The following is a 7,051-nucleotide window of genomic DNA, read 5'->3' as shown; positions in this document are numbered from 1 at the left end:
GTAAGACCAACCACACCATTGTGACAAAAAAAAGATGAGTTGGTGGGAGTTTTAGTGGGATGTGAGGTGTAAGAAGGAGGAAAAGAGAGAAAAAAAAAACTCCAAGACCAAGTAAGACCAACCCACCCCATTGTAGATGCTCAAGGGATGATGTTTTTGCCATACTATACGTATGGGTTAGAAAAACTCAAAGATGACACTAGCTAGAGTCAATAATAAGCATAAGTAGTTAAAAAAAAAATTATATACTTCCTCCGTTTTTTATTAGATGTTACACTTTTCAAATCACGGACTCCTAGGTGATTTTTGGAGAGGAGAGAGATAGAGAGGATGAAAAACAAAAGGTTCCCATGTGAACATGTGATAGGAAAGAGATAGAGAGAAGTTATTACCCAAAATAAAAGTGTAACATCTAATTTAAAACTTCCTAAAATAGAAAGTGTAACATCTAAAAAAAAACGGAGGAAGTATATAAATGGTCTATTTCTAACGAGTGGATTAAATTCACATTATGAATTTGTGTTTGGGCTAATTCCCAAATGGAGGTAATAAATAAGCTGAAGAAAGAAGCAAGTGCAAATGGTGGGATTACATAACACCATAAGCATTTAGATCCTGTTATTTCAGGGTGAACTGAATTGAGGTGAATCTGTAAAAGAAAACTACTAGCTCAATAGTCTATATTCCATAATGGCCAGGTTTTAACTTTTACGAATAGTTTTTACTGGAACTTCTGAGTTCTCAGTAATCTTCTGATGTTCACGAGATGCCCACTCATTAGTCATTACAAGGACGCTGAACTCGTCTCGCTTCTCATTTTGTGTTCTTTACCCCACGGCCCACCCTAAACACATAAAATAATGGAGTAGTGATAGTGGTAGTGTCAAGTGTGGTACTTTGTAAACTGGAAAATAGAAGCTTTTGCGCGCTAAAATGGCTTCCATCAGCAGCACAAACTCCCATAAACTGCCTTTGCCCAAATTTACAAAGGGGATTCTGCTCTTGCTTCTGCTTGCGTAAAAGAAACCATCTGAGCTCTGGCATCTGCCATGTTTTAGTTTTTTATATTTCTTCAGGGGATAGTTTTAAGTTTTCTGATTTTTTTTTAAATAAAAAAGACAATGGTACTAAACTACTCCTAGTAACATTCATTTTTCTTCTTTAGGTTGTTTTTAGAATATTTTTATAGAAATTTAGTGATATACTTTTTTGGTTTATTAATAGATGTATCATTTTGACTAGACACACTCGTCGATGTACATCTTTGACCATCAATATGTTCAGTTAAATATCATTAAAAAATTTAAAGAAAATAATATTTTGAAAATATACATTGAGAATATATCTGCAATTAGAATTATGACATCTATTTTTATAAATTAATAATATGAGATGGTCAAAGTTGACATTCAAGTAGTGTATTAATTCAATATGATGCATTTATTAATAAACTGATACTATTAGAGGTAGTTCTCATTTTTTAAAAGCAACTGCTATTTAATACTAGTAAGTGTTTTTTTTTTGTTTTTCTAAAATAACTACCTACAATTATCAAGTTTTTTGTTGAATGACACTACCAAATCACGAAAACTGTTAATGATGAGTTTTGCTAGTGGATCCCAAATGAAAAATAACCTTTATTTCAAGTTTTGAAACCCTGATCTGCAGAATCCTATCCTCAATTTCAAATTTCATCACTAAATTAATGAAGAATTATCCCCAATTCATGACCTTATGCACAATTAGGCCCATTTTCCCAACTATTGAAACCTTAATCTGCAAAAGTTTCGATTAAATGTAAACCTAACCCCAAATTTTGTAAATTTTTGAAAAAAAGTGTAATTTCTTGTTACTAAATGCACTTCTCGAACATTCTTGATCTCGATTCGATGTTATATATTAGAGAGATCAATGATTTGAGAACATAATTTGCGAAATTACTTGTGGAAGACAATTTATAATGACATATTAAATTAAGGTTTTCGTTATTTGATACTGTCACTCAAAGAAAAACTTGATAATAGTTAGTTATTTTTAAAACGTGAAAACTTATTTTAATTAGTTATTTTCAAAAAGCGTAAAGTAATAAATATTGTTTCATAAATTTTTCTATTCTTATATATATTATCCACTTTTTATAATTTCTACGCATGTAAGAATTAGAGATATTTACATTTTAAGTCGTGTCTTGCAAACCGCAAAATAGTCAAATGGAGTAACCTTAATGTACGGAGGGAATATAAATTAAATTTATGATATAAATTTTATGTCTTAATAAATATTAGGAAAAATTCACATCAATAATCCCAACTATTGGCATTCTTTCAAAATTAATCCCAATTAAGGATTATTCCAATATAATCCAAACTATATCAGTTGTCTTTTCAAAATGATCCATTACCTATTATAACTTGTTTGTACATGACGCAAGCTATATGCATCCCTTAGGGTTGCATATAAGACATAAATACACTACTTAAAAAGAAATTAAGTTGTGAATTTATGGAAAAAATTTGTATCAACCGATGTAATAAATGATTAATTAATGCAACTTATTTCCATTTTTAACTTCTTATATACAACCCTTAGGTTTGCATATAGCTTTTTCCTTTTATTTTTTATTTTAATTTCTTCACATCTCATTCTCTTTCGTTCTTTTGGATGGGTTGTGGTTGTAGTTGTGGGCGATAATTGTGGTGGGTTTGGGTAATTGTGGTTGTGATTGTGGTGGTTGTGATGGTGGTTAACCGTTGGTGTGGTAGCGTGTGATGGTGGGTACGATTGTCAATGGTGTGTAGTAGTGGCCTGGTCAACGATGGTTAGGTGGTGGGTGGTGGTGGATATTTAACTTAATTGAATAAACTAAGAAAAATTACAAAATTTACATGTTTAGTAAGTCACCGGTTAGATGAGATTGTTTTACGAAGATGCACCCCATAGTTTGAATTATATTGACATAATCTTTAGTTGGGATAACTTTTGAAAGAGTGCCCACAGTTGGGAATACAGGTGTAAGTTTTTCCTAAATATTTTCATGATATCATATATTCTATAGTTTTTGCTGGTATATAATTAGAAATATTCATGGTCAAAAAAATTGTATTGACAATCATGAAAGTCAAAGTATATTGCACTTATTTATAAATAAAGGAAGTTTAAACTTATATGGAGTTATTGCAACTTATATTATAAGGGGTTAGGATTTCTTAAAGCTTCTATAAACTTGTTTGAGATTATTAAAACTTATTCAAAAAATATCTAACATTAATAGATCTATTTTTTTTTTCCAATTGGAAGGATTTGTTTATATTAATAAAAAAATCACTTATAATGAATACGTGTCAGTTTTATTAATTGAAAAGCAATAACATAAACTAACATATACAACTTAACAAAAAGCATTTCTTTCCACTCATTATCATTTTCAATTAAGTACTTACTCTGTATTTTAATCTATCTTTCTTATTTGGAATCTGAACACTATTTACAATTACAGAAAATATTCTATATTCTACTCAATATATATGAAAAATATAGTCATGTGGGATCTTGTTTGATCCGTTACAAACTTACAATGAGTATGTTGTTTATATTTAATCACTATAACCTATACTAATATGTAATGAAAGATATTTACGGTCCGTTTGGTAGTTGTTAATAAAATGATGGTAATGAGAATGAACTTTAAGTGTAATGTTACAAGGGAAGCACCCTTAAGATATCCGTGGAGAGGCAATTTTAATCCCTAAGTTTGTGTTTTTTCTCCATGCGAAAACAATATGACCTCTAAGCTTGTTAGTTTTTCCTCCATGGGAAACAATATTACCCCTAAGCTTATGTTTTTTTCTCCAAGGGGAATAAATTTTCATTACCACTTATTATCACCTAAAGGTGGTATTGGATGGCAAAAAAATCTAAGAAGATACTTTATGATAAATTAGCATTACCATGGGAATGAACAATGATTTCTTCAAAAATTAACATACAAATTCATTCACATTACCACCATTTATAACCAACTACCAAAAAGACCGTTAAGGTCAAAGAAGTGCCTTGGCAAATGTGTACAAAAAAGTGAGAAAGAATAAAATAAATACAAAGGGATTACTACTTATAGCATGTTTTGTTCAACTTATTCTCAATCCTTATAAGAAAAAATTAGTTCATACTACCTCCGTTTTTTTTAAATGGTTACAATTTGACATTTTACACTATTCATAAATTTCACTTTGACCATTATTTGTAATTTATACATTAGTAAAATATATTCATGTGGAATCTTGTTAGATTCGTCTTAACATATATTTATTAATTTGTACTTTTTATAACTTTTACAAATACAAAAATTAAGATATATGTCCTCAAAGTTGTGCATTGGCATGCGTGAAAAGTGCGAGTAAAACCATTAAAAAGAAACGGAGGGAGCATAGGATAATATAAACTCGGATAAAGACTAAAGTAATAATGTCTAATAAGTCCAAATAAATAAGTCTAGTTAAGCAAAAATAAGATTTGATCACAATCGCAAAATAAAGTATAACAAAGACTAATAAATTCAGATAAATTTAGAGTTTAAATAAGCAAAAGTAAGTGAAAATAACATGACCTTATTTATTTTAAACTGTAAAAATAATTCATTTCATTAATATTTAGGTGCAGAGAACAAAATGCCTAAGTGGTACTCTCTCTGGGGTTTTTTTTTTTTATCGTTCTTGCTTATAATCCTGACACTATTCATACTTAGAGATAATCTTCTCAATTTTTTTTCAATTTATAAGAAAAACTATAGTCATGTGTGATCTTGTTTGATTTATCTCAATTAGTAAATTATTAATATTCAATCGTTATAATTTTTACTAATATATAATAAAAGATATTTAAGTTCAAAGATGATATATATTTGAAGATGTGCACAAAAAATGAGAAAGGTAAAAAAAAGGATGAATATCAAGGAGGGATAAAAATGTAACATGCTCTTATAGTAAAATTAAAAAATAAAAATTGCGCAAGCAGGACCAAAGAAGGATGCCTTGAATATCATTCAGATAGTACTAAACTCATTTACAGAAAAGGAGATAGGGCCCGGCGAATTAATCGGGAGTAATTATGTTGGAGTTATACGACTCACTTCTGACTCATATTTAACCAAACTCGTTTGGTCCACTTCACAAGGGGAGGGGCCCATCTAATCACATTTCCCCTTCAGCCTCGTTGTCCTTATTTATTCTGGGATACAAACTTGAAGGGAACATTATCTATAGAAATAGAACACCATTAAAAAAAAAAATTCTATAGACTGAAGTATCAAATAAAATAATATTTCATGTAGACGATTATTTAAGGACGAAGAAAATACTATTTTGATATTTCTTTAAGCATGAATATCCTATATTATGGGGTAAGACTTTCACCATATTTATCATTTTTACTTTACAGATTTGGTTGACATAAACACAAAAAATGTCTACTTTCTATACAATAGAGGAATTGATTTTCTCAGCCTCTCCTAATAAGTGAAACTTAATATAAACAAAGCAAATAATCTTTGTATTTCTCATGAAATAGAAATTCTTTAGCATTTAAACTTCTTAAGAAGTTATGATTTCTACATTAAAAATCAAATGACCACATAGAAGTGATTTTATAAAGGAACCTTAAGACGATGTGATAAAAAAACAAAATAAAAGTAAAGCGAGTATGTGCTTTTGTGCCTAGCTAAATTAGATTGGAAATTAGTGATTTTGGTCTGAATATAACTATTTGGCTAAATTTTAACAAGTTAATAAAATCTGTCTTACAAGTCTAATTGGAGCATCTTTTTGTAACCTTAATTTGTGTAGGACGTGTATTTTTCATACCTCACGGCTATCAGCTAGCTAAACTTTGAACAAAGAGTTTTCTTTTGATATGCTCATATCTTTGTATAATCTAAGATCATCGATACATTTAAACCTCCTCTATAGATTGACAATTAATATAGCCATTGCACAATAGTAACTTCTTGCATTAGTAGAATAAGGGCTTGTTATCTTCGGCATAAAACAACTGAATTGAACTGAATTAAGCTGAACTGAATTAGGGTATGTTCTCTTCGGCATAAAACAGCTGAACTGAACTGAACTGAGCTGAACTGAACTTAATTGAATTGAATTAAACTGAATTGAATCAGATTGAATATAATAAATATATAATTAATATTTAAACAATAATAATATGAATATTAAATAATTACTATAATGATAAGTAATAATAATGAATGATTAATAATGAATAATAATAACATTGTTTTTGGATATTTTTAAATGATAGCTATAAATAAATAATATTAATAATCATAATATATTAATAATAATCAGAATTAATGATAATAAAGATAATTAATAATAATTATTTTATATTATTTGTATTAATATATTAATACTTGATGATGATTATATAATAACAATTATATCTAAGAAGTAAATTAATATTACTATTTTAATAATTAGATTTTAATAATATAATAATATTTAGTAATAAAAATAATGATTGGGTCGGACCGCGCAAAATTGCATCATAACCCTGACGCGATTTGATTGGTTTATGGGCTAAAAACGTAAGTTTATTTGTGCTTTTGACCTAAAACGCATTCCTCCTAATAATAATAGTAATAATAATGAGTAATGCTATAATAAACAAAATAATATATAATAATAATAATAATAATAATAATACTTAATAATAATGATATAAAAATAAATAATTATAATATAAAAATAAATAATAATAAGAAGAAGAAGAATAATTAGTAAATAAATTAAACCAACATAATAATAATATTTAACAAAATGGTTATAAAAGAATGGAGCTAAGCTGAGCTAAACTGAACTGAGCTGAGCTGAACTAAACTGAACTGAACGGAAAATAAGCTGGGGAGAACAGGCCCTAAATGTAATTGCAATGGTCATTAAGTGGCATATTGCTGTAATTTTGGACGCACATCAATTAAGGGTGCATCAGTAGGTAATTATCTATTGTTTCAGTTTTTAACCGCAGCAATATAGGGTAACCT

This window comes from Beta vulgaris, chromosome 1 (assembly GCF_026745355.1).
Source record: "Beta vulgaris subsp. vulgaris cultivar EL10 chromosome 1, EL10.2, whole genome shotgun sequence".
In the NCBI taxonomy this organism is placed as follows: domain Eukaryota; kingdom Viridiplantae; phylum Streptophyta; class Magnoliopsida; order Caryophyllales; family Amaranthaceae; genus Beta; species Beta vulgaris.
The sequence above is the reverse complement of the archived record's forward strand: the minus strand, read 5'-3'. Positions refer to the sequence as shown.